This window comes from Oryctolagus cuniculus, chromosome 1, assembly GCF_964237555.1.
Source record: "Oryctolagus cuniculus chromosome 1, mOryCun1.1, whole genome shotgun sequence".
Lineage (NCBI taxonomy): Eukaryota > Metazoa > Chordata > Mammalia > Lagomorpha > Leporidae > Oryctolagus > Oryctolagus cuniculus.
The window spans coordinates 123,664,185-123,679,859 of NC_091432.1; the positions used below are offsets into that span (position 1 = coordinate 123,664,185).

The 15,675-nt window shown below is 48.3% G+C and overlaps 1 protein-coding gene and 1 pseudogene across 4 annotated transcripts in view; one reads left to right on the plus strand and one right to left on the minus strand.

Moving 5' to 3' along the window:
- Nucleotides 1-763: 763 nt before the first annotated feature.
- On the minus strand, nucleotides 764-1,349 carry LOC127486153 (cbp/p300-interacting transactivator 1-like; annotated as a pseudogene).
- Nucleotides 1,350-6,590: 5,241 nt separating this feature from the next.
- The window catches only part of TMEM45B (transmembrane protein 45B), a 50,371-nt gene continuing 41,286 nt past the window's right edge, over nucleotides 6,591-15,675 (plus strand). Inside the window, exon 1 of one of the 4 annotated variants that reach the window (XM_070065549.1) lies at nucleotides 6,591-6,737. The gene's annotated coding sequence lies outside the window, so the exon portion shown is untranslated. Of the gene's footprint in view, nucleotides 6,761-15,675 lie in introns of all 4 variants that reach the window. The other 3 variants (XM_002708356.5, XM_070065544.1, XR_011385012.1) reach the window with 3 other exon arrangements.

The window sequence follows — 15,675 nt, forward strand, 5'->3', positions numbered from 1 at the left end:
CACTAGGCAAAGTGACTGGTATATTTAGATTTCTGTGTAACCCATCTTTTTAAAAAAATATTTATTTATTTATTTATTTATTTGAAAGTCAGAGTTACACAGAGAGAGGAGAGGCAGAGAGAGAGAGAGAGAGGTCTTCCATCCTCTGGTTCACTCCCCACATGGCTGTAATGGCCAGAGCTGTGCCGACCTGAAGCCAGGAGCCAGACGCTTCCTCTGGGTTTCCCACTTGGGTGCAGGGGCCCAAGCACTTGGGCCATCTTCTACTGCTTTCCCAGGCCATAGCAGAGAGCTGGATCAGACTATTGCTGATAACACCCAAGACCCCAGCCTTCCTTTGTCCTCTTGTTAGGCCACTGATACACAATGGCTCAGCACTGGCTCACATTCATGTCCACATTCCAGTTGGCAGGAGACAGAAAGGGAGGGGACAAGATAGGCAAACCCCATCCCTTTCAGGACACTCCTTGTACATTCCCTATAACAATTCCACACCCATCCCGTTGGCCTGAGCTTAGTCATATAACCTGTCCTAGCTCAAAGGCAGACTGGGAAAAATAGTAATTATTTGACTATGTTTCTAACTAGTGTTACAATGGCCAAGGGGAGATTAGACAATAAGTAACTCCATGATAGACTCTTCCCATAAAACAATCAGTTATGAGGGAATTTCAAAAAGTTCATGGAAATTTATATTATGGAAAAAAATGTGCATGAGTGTCAATTTTTTCCACCAAAATAAATGTATGGTTTTTTTCTCTTTGCAAGTAACTTTTGTTTTTATTTGCAACAGAATTGGTGGCTTTATTCTTCCATCTTTAGGGGCACTTGGCATCAGCAACCAGACAGAGAGTCTGCAGTGAAGTCAAACTCATTCTGCCCCAGCCACAGCTCCGGAAGCTCACCGGCCCAGTCCAGTCCCAGTTCCACCACCAGCGACATCAGCAGCACCTCCTCACCCACTGGGTCAGAATCAATGACAGCAGGGCTCTGGGCACCAGCAGCAGCAGGACAGAGTGACTCCGCTCCTCCTGCCTGAGCCTCACACCCCCAGTTTTGCAGGATCCCTGCCTCCCCAGGTTGGCCCGGAGTGGTGGCAGCCACCGCATGATACTGGCTATTCCGTTTCTGCAGCTGTATACTGGCTAGCAGGTGAGGGGTGGGGTGCACACTGAAGGGTGGGGGTTTAGAGGGAGGGGTAGCAGTAGGAGAGCCCATTGGAGATGGAGATTCTGAGGAACCAGTGGGAGCCCCGCTGGCCTTGAGGCCCCCTCCCCACTCCGGGCTAGTACAGGATGGCTGCTGGTGCCACCTTTCACAGCCAGTGCAGGCCTTGACATAGTTGGCATCTCCGAGCCTTGGCAGAAGTTGGATAAACCGGCCCGAGGTGGTGCTGCCAGCTGGAGTTGTTGTGAGAGAGCCTGAGAGGGTGCTGTGCCTTCCTCTGCCCTGTCCGTCTTCGCTAGGAACAGCACCTCAGCACTGGGCTGCGGGAGGGCAGCAGGGCCGACTGAACCTCCTTTCGGCAGCTCAGTGGTGCCCCTAAATGGATCTTTTAATTCATTTTCCCATGAACTTTTTTTAAAGATTATTCATTTATTCATTTATTTGAGAGAGAGAGTTACAGTGAGAGCGATAGACAGAGAAAGGTCTTCCCTCCACTGGTTTATTCCCCAGATGGCCACAATGGCCAGAGCTGCGCCGATCCAAAGCCAAGAGCCAGAAGCTTCTTCCAGGGTACAGGAGCCCAAGCACCTGGGCCATCTTCTGCTTTCCCAGGCCAGAGCAGAGAACTGGATCACAGCAGCTGGGAGAACCGGCACCCATTTGGGATGCAGCCTCCGCAGGCAGAGGATTAACTTACTGAGCCATAGCACCAGCCACTTCCATGAACTTTCTGAAGTACTTTGACATACTAGCAACATGTACAAAATAAACTATTTCCTAAAGAATTGAAAAGCCATCGTGTGTCTAGTAAATTCCACATATAATTAGATCTAATTCTAGACACTAACTTGCTCCACTGTTGTGTTAAAATAGTTTGATAATAATTATTGGCTATAATATTGTATTATTTTATGGTTTATTTCATAATTGGCCATTTGGTGACTATTTGGTTGATGATGTTTGATTTAGGTCATTTTTATAGTTTAGGTAAAAGATAAATTAGCATTTTAAAGGCTGGTTTTTCCTAGCACCTGGATATTATAATTTGAGATAATTCTCATAGCTCTAACTTTTTAGTATTAAAAAAAATCTCTAGCCGGCGCCGTGGCTCACTAGGCTAATCCTCCGCCTAGCGGCGCCGGCACACCGGGTTCTAGTCCCGGTTGGGGCGCCGGATTCTGTCCTGGTTGCCCCTCTTCCAGGCCAGCTCTCTGCTGTGGTCAGGGAGTGCAGTGGAGGATGGCCCAGGTGCTTGGGCCCTGCACCCCATGGGAGACCAGGAAAAGCACCTGGCTCCTGGCTCCTGCCACCGGATCAGCGCGGTGCGCTGGCCACAGCGCGCCGGCCGCGGCGGCCATTGGAGGGTGAACCAACGGCAAAGGAAGACCTTTCTCTCTGTCTCTCTCTCTCATTGTCCACTCTGCCTGTCAAAAAAAAAAAAAAATCTCTATCTAAAAGTCATGATGCAGTTACTAGGCGACACACTGCTTTTATGATCTTTGCCTTAGAGCAAAAACCTTACTAAAAAGAAAGCCGTAGAGGGAGCCGGAGAATCCACTTCAGAACACTGATGTGGGTAAGGGCAGGGTGAGGGCAGGTGATGAAGGAAGTTCCTGAGCACCTAATAAATTTCCCATCAGCTTGGGAAACTTCCTCAACACATGACCTCTCCCCAGCACTTGCTCAGAGCTGATTGTAGGGTGAGTCCTTCGTGCCTGTCAACCTGGGAGAGGCTGTTCTCGGTAGCCAGCTCACTCTCACAGCTTCCTCTTTGGTGATGTTAAAAGGTGCCCTCCCAGCTCCGATGCATTATCCCTCTAAGGTGCTGGGTTCCATTATCCTTTTAACAGATGGCACTGCCTGGTGGCCATTAACCCTGCCTACCAGCTCCCACTCATTCTCTTCTATGCAGGAAAGGCCTTATCCTCCTAAGTGCCTCTCTTTGACTTTATAGAAAAGATGAGTTCTTTATTTTATCAAAAGAAGCTGCACTGGGGATCTCAAGCCCTTTCACATTGCTCATGTGTGTCCTTGGCCTTAAAAAACCGAACACAATCATCTCTTCCACAAAGGTTTTCTGGATTGCCGTGCCCTCGACAATGGAACGAGCTGAAAATGGAATGAAACTTAGAAATCCAGACCTCGGGTTCTCAACTCTAACTTCCTCCCATCCTGCACAGGCTTAGTGGTGCTTATTAGTAGGGCTGAGATAGCACGTTGGCTCTTGGTCTTCTGATGTCTGTGGGGAATGGTGAGCAGCAGCTACAGATTGTATAAAGATCATAGCTACAGATCTAAAGTATTTGTAGCAGGTTGGATACTGCAAAGAAATCATGGGCTTCTCAGTAGGAAGTAGGCTCCTCCCAGGGCAGGCTCAGCTCTACTGCCAGCACCTAGAACTGTGTGCACCTGTCAGATTTGTTACCGTATGAGACATGGCAGATTGGATGAATGAATGAATGAATGAATGGACTATATAACAAAGATAGCCTCAACTTTAAACAAGAAGAACTGGATTCTTGTCCTGGACGTACCAGTAGTGCCTGCCTTTGCTGAGGAGTTGCAGGGCTGGGGACTGGGGTTTTAGCTACTTCCTTTGCTTTTTTTGAGACAGCTTTATTAAAATGTAATTAGCGTATATTGCAATTCACACATTTAAAGAGTACAGTATGGAGCCAGCAACTGCGATGCCAGCATCCCATATGGGCTCTGGTTTCTGTCCTGGCTGCTCCACTTCCAACCCAGCTCTCTGCTTATGCCGTAGGAAAGTACTGAATGATGGCCCAAGTACCTGGGCCCCTGCCACCCACGTGGGAGACCCAGAAAAAAAAATCCTGGTTCCTAGCTTCAGCCTGATCCAGCCCCAGACATTACAGTCATTTGGAGGCTAAGAGGATGGAAGACCTCTCTCTCTCTCTCTCTCTCTCCCTCTGTGACTCCACTTTTCAAATGAATCTTTAAAAAATTTTAAAGAGTACAATCCAGTGGTTCTTAGTATGTTCACAGAGTTGTGCAACCATCACCATCAATTTGGGAGCATTTTCATTACCCGAGAAGGAAGTTCCATAACCATTAGCAGTCACTCCCTGTTTCTCTTCCATCTCTATCTATCCTCCTTTTATTGTGGGTAAGGGAGTTGAAGTCACTTGTGTGTCATCATAAGTGGACACATTTGCTAGCTCTATTTGCCCCAAAGACAGGTCAGAAAGCAAACACAGGACTATTCCCAAGATTAGACCATATTGAAGATGAACAAACAAACAGAAGCCAGATAAGCGCCACTGCCGCAAACCCCCAGGCCTGAGCAAATACTTATCTACTTTCTTTCTCTGTAAATTGGCCCATTCTGGACTTCCCTCTGCCTTCTATCTACCTGCAGCGAGTATACAGCCTTTGATCAACACCCACACCCAACCACCATGCCACTCTATACTATGAGGTCAACTTGTTGAGATCCCACCGAAGTGAGACCATGTGGTATCTATCTTTCCCTGCCTGGTTTATTTCATGTAACATGAAGTCCTCCAGGTTCAGCCAAATGACAGGATTTTGGTTTTATTTACAGCTGAGTAGCATTCCATTGTGTGTATAGACCACATTTTCTTTATCCATTCATCCATCGACGGGCACCTCCGTTGTCTGTCTGTTGCTTCCATGTCTTTGCTGTTGCTCCAATAAATATGTGAGTGCAAGTATCTCCTTGACATATTGATTTCATCTCTTTTGGTTGTTTTTTTTTTAAGATTTATTAATTTATTTGAAAGACGGAGTTACAGAGAGACAGAGAGAGAGAGAGAGAGGTCTTCCATCCACTAGTCCACTCCTCAGATGGCTGCAATGGCTGATTCGAAGCCAGGAGCCAGGAGCTTCTTCCAGGTCTCCCACGTGGGTGCAGGGGCCCAAGCACTTGGGCCATCCTCCACTGCCTACCTGGGCCACAGCAGAGAGCTGGCCTGGAAGTGGAGCAGCCAGGACTAGAACCAGTGCCCATATGGGATGCTGGCACTGTGGGTGGCGGCTTTACCCTCTATGCCACAGTGCTGGTCCCCCATCTTCTTTGAATAAATGCCCAGTAGTAGGCTTGCTTGCTGGATTAGTTGGTAATCTTAGTTTTAATATTTTGAGGAAACTTCACGCTGTTTTCCATAATGGCTATGCTAATTTACATTCCTACCATCGTTCTATAAACATTCTGTTTCCTCTACATACAGATCTACTTCTGTTATCTTTTTATATATAATAGCTACTGCAACAGGTGTGAAGTGATATCTTATTGTGGTTTTGATTTGCATTTCTCTTATGGTTAGTGATATTGGGCATTTTTTCTATTTACCTGTTAGTCATTTGTATGTCTTTAAAAAAAAAAAAAAAAAAAGAACGAAAGAAAAAGAAAGGGCCAGCTCTGTGGCACAATAGATTAATCTTCCACTTACGTTGCCGGCATCCCACATGGGCACTGGTTCAAGTCCGGCTGCTCCACTTCAAATCCGGCTCTCTGCTGTGGCCCGGGAAAGCAGTAGAGATGGCCCAAGTGCTTGGGCCCCTGCACCCGCATGGGAGACTGGGAAGATGCACCTGATTCCTGGCTTTGGATTAGCACAGCTCCAGCCATTGCGGCCATCTGGGGATTGAACCAATGGAAGGAAGACCTTTCTCTCAGTCTCTCCCTCTCACTATCTGTAACTCTACCTCTCAAATAAATAAATAAAAGATTAAAAAAAAGAAAAGAAAAGTGTATTCAGATCCTTTGCCCATTTTTAAAATAGGATTTTTTTTGTTCTTGCTATTGAATTGTTCACGTTCCTTATATATTTTGGACATTGACTCCTAATCAGATGCACAATTTGCAAATATTTTCTCCTATACTGTGGGCTATCTCTTCACTCTGTTGATTCCTTAGTGGTGAGGAAGTCTCAGTTTAATGTAATCCTACTTGTTTTTTTGTTTGTTTGTTTGTTTTGCTTTAAGGGTGAAAATAAACCGCTATCTCTTACCATATACAAAAATCAACCCAAGATGGATTAAAGGCTTACATCTAAGATGCTAAGCTATGAAACTACCAGAAGAAACACAGGTGGAAAGCACATAGCATGGATCTGGGCAACGATTTTGGGGGAGTGGGGTGGATATGGCCTTCCAGGCTACCCGTCCAGTGTGTTCCGGTGGTGGCCCTAGCAGCCCAGGAGGGCCTGTGGTTGCGTCGGAGGTCACGGTTGGTTTCAGTCCACCTGGCCACCAGGGAACCGTTCTCTGCTGAAGCACACACCCTAGGATGTACCTGGGCCTGGGACGACTCAGGGGGAAAGAAGGGGGTGAGGAGCTAGGAGCGAAACGCAGGCCGAGCCAGGCAGCGGGAGCAGGCAGGGGCAGGGGAGAGATCGGGGTGAGGACGGCCTGGGCAGCTGAGGCCGGCTGAGTAGGGCGGGGCGCGGCGGGGCGGAGCGGGGCCGGCAGGGCGGCAGCGCCTGCACCTGCTCCTGGGTGACCGCACTGCTGCTTGGCTCCGGTTGCGGACGGTTGAGGACGCACACACACACACACACACACACACAGCAGGTCAGACGCCCGCGGTGAGCTCGGGGACTCGGAGCGGGTGAGATGCACGGAAGGGGGGGGGGTCCCTCTGCGGGGGGACGCCGGTGGGGGAGGGGCGCGCCAACGAGAAGGTGCGGTCAAGTGGAGAGAGGCGGAGGGGACCCGAGGGCCCTGGTTTCGCGGAAGTCCCTTGGGGTTGGCGAGCGGGCGCGTCCCACGAGTCGGAGTCCCTGGAACTCACGGGTGTCCCCGACGAGTCGGATCGAGGCGCTGTCCGGTGGGCTGCAGGGGTGAAGCCCGAGGCCTCCATCCCACCTGCCCGCGGCAACGGCTGGTCTCTGAGACGGCGGGTCCTTGTCAGCTTGCTCGCGTCCCTGTGCGCACCTGGACCCCCGCGGTCCCCTCCTGGGAGCTCCCACAGCGAACAGGCGAACCAGATTCTTTGCTGGAATCTAAGAACCCGAGGCGACTGAGAAAGTCCCTCGAAGTCGCGATGGAGCTCCTGTCACAGAGCGCTGGGTGGAGAGCGCTGTGGGAGCCGAGGGTGAGGTGGGCAGCGGGACCCGCGGTTTGCGTCCGCGCCGGCGTCTGGGTGCAGAGAAACGCGCCTGGGAGCTGGGTCTGGCCCTGGACGGAAGCCTTGCGTTGCATCCAGCGAAACCTACGCTTGATTAAATAGAAATCATTTTTTTAAATGTAGGAGGAGAGACCACCGTTCCGGGAAACCGCGGAAAGGGTCATTTCCATCACATTCCTTCTCCCGGGCCGATCCCTGGGGTCTGGCTTCTCCTCCTCGCGGGCGCGGCGTCCCACCCGCACCATACACTCCTGCGTCCCACCCGCAGGGCTGTGCCTGTCGCAAAGTGCGTGGCCTTCTTTCTACAGGGAGAGCCGCTGCAGGTTCCCTGTAGTTTTACACTCACTTTGACAGGTGGTGTGCTTTATAGTTCGTCAGAAGCACGTACTTTTCTTCCAGCCAGCTGTGTGCGCCACGCTCGCTCTGACCTAGGTTTGGTGCGGTGAGAAATTATGTGCGGGGAGAAACAGAAGGAAAACCCTTGTTTCGCCAGTGCCCCTGAGCGAGCGCCGCTTCCTGACTGCTGAGTTTCTTGGCATGGTGATGATCTGGGCACCTTCTGTTCCTGGAATTTCTGGGAAAGATATGGAATTACACCATGGTTTTATTGAATCTTGAACTCTCTGTTTTACGAGTAGGGGTGGCCAGAGACAGGTAGCAGGTAAAGCATTCTCTCTGGTTGTTCATTATTTGTTCTGCTGGAGCTAAGACTTCAGTTTTCTCCATATCAAAGAGCTGTGATATTTTATTCTGCTTCTTCCGTGGATAATGGAAACAGGACCTCTGATTACCCCTCCCCAAACCATGAGTGTCCTTGTACTCAGCCCGCTGGTGGCTGGTGGCTTCTAGGGGGGAGGCTGAGTTACTGAGTCTCACTTTGGGTACCAGTTCAGTCCACCGTAGGCCCCTGCGTTAGGGGGTCTGGCTTATGCTCATCAAGTGGCATTTTGAGGCAGGGCTTGGCAAAGGCTGGGGAGGAGGGTGTAAAAGGAAAAGACTTATTTTCTCCTCACCATCTTCAAGATAACATCAACTGCTGGGTTTTGTTATTCAAATTACAGATACTACCTCTGTTGGCATAAGCAAAGGATTGACTGATTTCCTCAATGGCACTTCCTTGTTGAAATGGGTTAGGGCAATTTGACCCTGGGCAGAGGCCACTCCCATAGTCAAAGTCCCTGCTGTTGCAAAACTTTTATTGTGGGTAAGGGAGTTGAAGTCACTTGTGTGTCATCATAAGTGGACACATTTGCTAGCTCTATTTGCCCCAAAGACAGGTCAGAAAGCAAACACAGGACTATTCCCAAGATTAGACCATATTGAAGATGAACAAACAAACAGAAGCCAGATAAGCGCCACTGCTCTTCCACCCTCCCTCCCTTAACCTTCCCTGGGACTAGAAACAAGCAGAGAGGGAATTCGAATTTAGCGGCTCTGTTTCCCTCACCTGCTCTCTTAAGCATGAAATGGTTACAAGGTGTCCTAGTCAAGAGATCCATCAGTCTCCTGTGAGTGACGCAGAATTCAACGGAATCTATCAAGGCACATGCCTGCCCTCCACGGCCCCTGCAGTCCCATTGCCAGTTCCAAGCCATCATCTAGCCTGATGGTCATCAGACCATCATCAGACTTTGCTGACCACAAAGTGATACCTTGTGATAGTAGTGTCCCTGTTTCATACAGGGGAGACCGGCGCCCAGGGCTCAGGGAGCTGGCATGGGGAGACCTCTCCCGGTGGCCTTGCAGCTCCTGCTCCCCTCATGGGGGTGATGCTGGGCAGCGGGGGGGTTCAGAGACAACTGTCCACCCGGGGAAACGGAGCCATTGCTGCAGCCTGACCCACATGCCTGGATGTTCTTGGGCGATCCTACCAGGATCTCAGTGCCAGGTTCCTTGATTTTTATTTTTATTTTTTATTTTTTTTTTTGCATATCTCCCTCAAATGTATTATTTTGGTGACTAAAATGAGAGCCTTTGTACATTTTTTTAATTATTAATTGTGTCAAGTAGTTGTTTCTATTTCTTGATGAAATAGGGGGCACCAGGATCAAATTAGCAAAATCCTTAGATAATAGGCGATTATTAGGTGTGCAGTTACAGCTTCTTGTAGTGTTAGAAGTGGTTGTAGTGCTTAGATACGTGTTTGGTCTTGCTTTTGGTAGTGCATTTTTAAATAAACTTAAAAATAAAGGGCTGGGCATTTATCACTGGCTAAGACATCCGTTACGATGCCTACCTATGTTAATGGTTAAGACATCCATTAAGATGCCTATGTTCCACATCACAGGACCAGGGTTCAATTCCCAGGCCCTCTCGACACTCCAGTTTATGCTAATGCAGAGCCTGGAGGGTGATGGCTCAAGTGATTGGGTTCCTGACACCCACATTGGGGATCCTGGCTTCTACCTGGTCCAGTCTTAGCTGTTGCAAACATTTGGGAGTGGACCAGCAAATGAAAGTCTCACGCTCTCTCTTTCTCAATCCTCACACATAAATAAACATGTTTAAATAAGATAAAAACGGAAATGAGGAAACAAACATTGTGAATCTTGTGCAGGACTGCTCAGCGCTCAGAGAGCAGGGCCAGGACTCAAACCAGAATTTTTTCCAGAACTCCATAGCTCCCTCCAACATATTTTTGTACATTTAATTTTGCATAGGGGATTGTGATGCCATTTCCTGAACATGTATTTTATACATCCTCTGTTTGAAAACTCTTAGAACCTAAAATTTAGAAACACTCTGTTTTGGCATATTTTATGCCCACCTTTGCTCATTCAGTGTGTTCACAACAAATATTTTAAGGCTTACAGGCTACCAAGTCCAATCTTGTAGTATTAAAAAAAAAAAAAAAAAAAAACAACTGGGCTTAGGAAAAATTAAGGAAGTTCCCCATGTTATCAGCAGACCTGCTTCACCGAATGACTGCTACGTTCTAGCCCCCACACTGCTCAAACATCGCTCTCCTGGCACGTGGCGCCTTGGGAATTTCCTAAACATACAAATCAAGTGACTGTTGTGAAATGTGCTATTGCTTTGAGGTCTGTGACAGCCAACAATAGTGTCCCTGAACCCTGGGCTCAAAAACAAGTGCTCCCCGACTTACAATGGGGTCATGCCCCAATAAACACATTGTACATTGAAAGTATCATCAGCCAAAAACGCATTTAATACGCCCAACCTGCCAAACATCCCCGCTTAGGAACACAGCACACAGTGCAGGGTGGGCTGTCTCCTGCTGTGACCAGGGGGCTGACTGGGAGCTATGCTCTCTGGCGCTACTCAGCATCACCAAACAGGATGGGGCCACTGAGCGTGGCCTGGGCAAAGACCCAATTTCAAAACTCCAGGTGCAGCTTCTACTGAGTGTGATTTGCTTTCACATCACTGTAAAGTTGAAGTCAAACCATCATTTGGGACCAGTGTAGCAACAGATCCATCTTTTCTAACTGTATTCTGCTTTCCTTCAGAGGAAGTGCTGTATTTGGCTGGCCTACTATGTCATTGCATCTAGGCACTCAGCGTCATGTGCTCAATACAAGGGTACCTCAAAAAGTTAATGGAAAATGGAATTAAAAGATGAGAAGCTTTTTTAATTTTTAAATTTATTTTATTAATTTGAGAGGGAGAGAGACAGAGACAAACAGATACACACACAGAGTGCTCCCATCCTCTGGTCTTCTCTCCAAATGCCTACAACAGCCAGGGATGAGCCAGACTGATTCCAGGAGCCAGGAGCTCCATCCAGGACTGCCATGTAGGTGGCAGGGACACAAGTACTACAGCCATCCATCCCTGCTGCCTCCCGGGTGTGCACTAACAGGAAACTGGAACCAGGAGAGAAGCGGGGCTCAAACCCAGAAACTCTGATATGCGATGTGAGTGCCCCAAGCAGCATATAACTTGTAGGTCAAATGCCCACCCCAGTAAGTTTATTTTAGTGAAAAAAAATTCTCAAATCCATGAGTAGTTTTTTATCATAATATGTATTTTCCATAAACTATTTTTTAAAGATTTATTTTATTTATTTGAAAGGAGGAGTTAAAGAGAGAGAGGGAGAGAAAGAGAGAGAGAGATCAATCTTCCATCCGCTGATTCACTTCCCAAATGGCCCCAAAGGTTGGAGCTGTGCTAAGCTGAAGCTAGGAGCCAGGAGTTTCCTCCAGGCCTCCCACCTGGGTGCAGGGGCCCAAGAACTTGGGCCATCTTCCACTGCTCTCCCAGGTGCATTAGCAGGTAGCTGGATCAGAAGTGGAGCAGCTGGGGCTCAAACTGGCACCCGTTTAGGGTGCCAGTGTTGCAGGTGGCAGCTTTACCCACTATGCCACAATGCCAACCCCTCCCACGAACTTGTTTCAAGACCCCTCATATATGCCCAATGAAGGTTTGAACAAGTATGTGATGACATGAGCATTCCATTCGGGTGCAGGTATCAGCAGTGCCTTAAGCAAGGAAGCAGCGTGTTTTCCTCAGACGAGTAAAGACTGGGGGTGGGGAGTCCAAGGCTGGGAAAGTAGTTCCAGAACACGGCTGTCTGGCTCTCAGTTCTCTGTGCTTCTGCAGGAGGAAGTGCGGAAGGCAGGCACCAGCTGAGTCTGTTCTGTTTCATGATAAATAATAATAATAGCTTTCGGGGGCTGGTGCTGTGGCCTAGCAGGTAAAGCCACCACCTGCAGTGACAGCATCCCACATGGGCATTGGTTCGAGTCCCGGCTGCTCCAGTTCCGATCCAGCTCTCTGCTGTGGCCTGAGAAAGCAGTAGAAGATGGCCCAAGTCCTTGAGCCCCTGCACCTGGTGGGAGACCTGGAAGAGGCTCCTGGTTCCTGGCTGTGGGTCGGCACAGCTCTGACCGTTGCAGCCAATTGGGGAGTGAACCAGTGAGTGGAAGACTCTCTCTCTCTCTCTCTTTCTCTCTCTCTCTCTCTCTCTCCCTGCCTCTCCTTCTCTCTCTGTGGAACTATGACTTTTAAGTAAATAAATAAGTCTTTAAAAACCTAATAGCTTTCCTGGATATTGCACCCGGTAGACTTCTTACATCATATTGGCCAGAACTACACGCACGTCACACGGCCATTGCCAGCTGCCAGAGGAGCCTGAGAAAACCTAATGTCACAGTTGAACACGTTGTGAATGCAACAAAAGAGGACTTTCACTCATAAGGGAGGGGGAGAAAGGGACACGTGCTTGGCAGCTCGCAGTGCCTGCCATGGCAGGTTTTGTGAGTCATGGATTTTGTTGTACCAAAAACTGTAGTGCAATGAGTCCAGGGGAATCATCTTTTGATTGTAGCATCTGGGTCCCACCTGGGGAAATGCTGACCATGGCTGGTCCTCCTTGGATTCCACGTGGATGGATTGTATCAGCCACAGATTGGAAATGTTCAGGGGAAAGAAACTGCACCCATATGGAAAATGTACAGGGTTTTCTTCCCTGAACAGTATGATGTCAGTTCACATAGCATTTACACTGTGGTAGGGATTCCATTTTAAATGAGGAAGTCCACAGGCCATGATCCAATTCTATGCCATTTTACATAAAGGACCGGTGTATCTGTGGATTTGGGTGTTGGTGGGGGAGGGGTCCTGGAACCAAGGAATGATGGCATGGGTCTAGGATGGTCTATACATCTGGACTGCAGACAGACTCCAGAGAATCCGGATGCAGTTGGCTGTAGGATGAGATTTTGAGACACAGTGGATTTGGAGAAGTTAGGGAGAGGCACTTTCATTTTCTTTGCTTAAAGAAAAAAAAAACCCAAACGTTTATTTAGTTAGTTAGTTATTTACTTGAGAAACAGAGAGATGAGGACAGAAATGGAGGGAGATTTCCTATGTGCTTGTTGACTCTAGAAATGCCTACAGTGGTTGGGCCAGAGCCAAAGACAGGAGTTAGGAACACAGTCCAGGTTTCCCATGTGGGTGACAGGTACCCAATTACTTGAGCCATCACTGCTGCCCACCCCCCTCCCTGCCCCCAAGGTCCATATTAGCAGGAAGCTGCAGCCAGCGCTGGGAATCCAACCCCAGTGTCAACTGATAGGCCAAATATCCACCCCCTACATTTTCTTTTTCAGCTTGAGTGTCCGCCTTTCTTTTGTTATTTCCCACTTTGGTCAATGTAAATCAACGCCTTATCTTAGAAGTCATTAGTTCTAGAAGGTTTCTGCTGAGTTGCCTCCTTTCTTTTAATGCTTTGGTTGGTGTATCTCTGTTAGTTCCTCGCAGGTCCCTAAACACCATGCTGGTAGGAACATTTCTTTCTTGTAGTTCTGGATAACATCTACTGATGTCTTACCTTGGAGGCTGAGTTTAGCAGGTTTACACCTCATCATTCCACTTCACACTCAATTCCCTTTCCTGATAGTTCCGTGCCCATCTGGATATGTGAGTGGCATGTTTGCACTGTTGTGACTGTGTAAATATTATGCCCGTCTCAGGCGAGGGGCTGATCCTGATCTTTACCCCGCCTTTCCTCATCAATTTTTTTTCTTTCCCTCTGGAGTGAACAGTTGCTACTGTTCACTCTATTTCCTTTTATTGCTTTTTTTTTTTTTTCAGAGTTCATCATCAATTCTTCTTCAAACTCTGACAAAATGATAAAGTTCCTCCCCGTAGAGTTAAAACATCAAGTTGTCCATCCATATGGATCATTCCTGCTCGTTCTCATTCTCTGAGGCCGGGTAGTGTCTGGGACTTGGCATACGAGGACTGCACCCCTCACTGCCGCCCTGGGAATGCACTGGATTCCTGTTTCTTGGATCCCATTCTTCTGTATTCCCTGGTTTCGCTGTCGCATAGCTTTCTGGGAAAGGGTACGTGGAAACAGACATATTGAGCCTGGAAGCCCACAGTTCCTCTAGTGCTACAAATTGCTTTCAGTTGTTCAGTGGGGAATTAAAGCCATCAACCTGAAGCATTTTGGGATAATATTCTAGAGTTCTTTAGGAAAAAAACCCTGAACACCCATGGCCCCAGTATGCTTTAATTTCATTTCCCGTTCTAAATACATGTTCATGTTCATACTGGCATGTGATTTCATGGCTTCTTTTTTTTTTTTTTAGATTTTTATTTATTTATTTGAAAGAGTTAGAGAGAGAGAGAGAGAGAGCGTGTCCATCCACTGGTTCATTCCCCAGAAGGCCACAATGGCTGGAGCTGGGCCAGACCAAAGCCAAGAGTTTCTTCCAGGTCTCCCACGTGGGTAGCAGGGACCCAAGCACTTTGACCATCTTTTCTGCTCTTTGCAGTCCATTAGCAGGGAGCTGGATTGGAAGTGGAGAAGCCTGGACATGAAATAGTGCCCAGGTGGGACGCCGGCATGCAGGCAATGGCTTTACCCCCTACAACACAATGCTGGCCCTGTCACGCACAGCATTTTCTTAAAAAGAGCTCCCCAGCGTATAAAAGATGCAGGTCCCACAAGACCCAGTTGCTTTTTGAGATCTTGCATATTTAAGATGTCACTTTGGGGGCTGGCGGTGGTGGCTCACTTGGTTAATCCTCCGCCTGTGGCGCCGGCATCCCATATGGGCGCCGGGTTCTAGTCCTGGTTGCTCCTCTTCCAGTCCAGCTCTCTGCTGGGGTCCGGGAAGGCAGTGGAGGATGGCCCAAGTACTTGGGCTCCTGCACCCGCATAGGAGACCAGAAGGAAGCACCTGGCTCCTGGCTTCGGATTGGCGCAGCACACCGGCTGTAGCAGCCATTTGGGGGGTGAACCAACGAAAGGAAGACCTTTCTCTCTGTCTCACTCTCTCTCACTGTCTAACTCTATCTGTCAAATAAAATAAAAATGTCACTTTTGGGGCAGATGTTTGGCTTTGCAATTAGGGTGCAGTTGAAGATGCTCACACCCCCACATTGGAGACCTTGGTTCAGGTCCCGGTTTTGCTCATGATCCCAGCTTCCTGCTACTGCACACCGTGGAAGGCAGCAAAGATGGCTCAAAAAGTTGGGTCCTCACCGCCCAAGGAGACCTGGACTGAGTTCCAGGTTTCTGGCTTCAGCCTAACCCAACCCCAGCTGCTGTGAGTACTTGGAAAGTGAACCAGGGGGTGGCAGCTCTGTCTCTCCGTCTCTGTATCTCTCAGATAAATTAAATAAATAAATCAGAATCCATACTTACAAACAAAACGCTGTCGCTTTTCTTCCCTCACATCTGATGGATGGTTTGCCTGGACACAGGATACTCATCGGAAATTATTTCCTCTCCGAGTTTTGAAAGCTCTGTTCGTTGTCTTCTCCTCCCTGTGCTGCCGTTGGGAAGCTGATTTTTTTTTCTCTTTCAATTCCTGATCCCTACGGGTTTAGTTTGCAGCTGTGGAGTGTGCAGGATTTTATGTTCTGTATCCCTCACATTCCGATATTTCATAATGTGGTTACTTACCACTGGGGTTTGT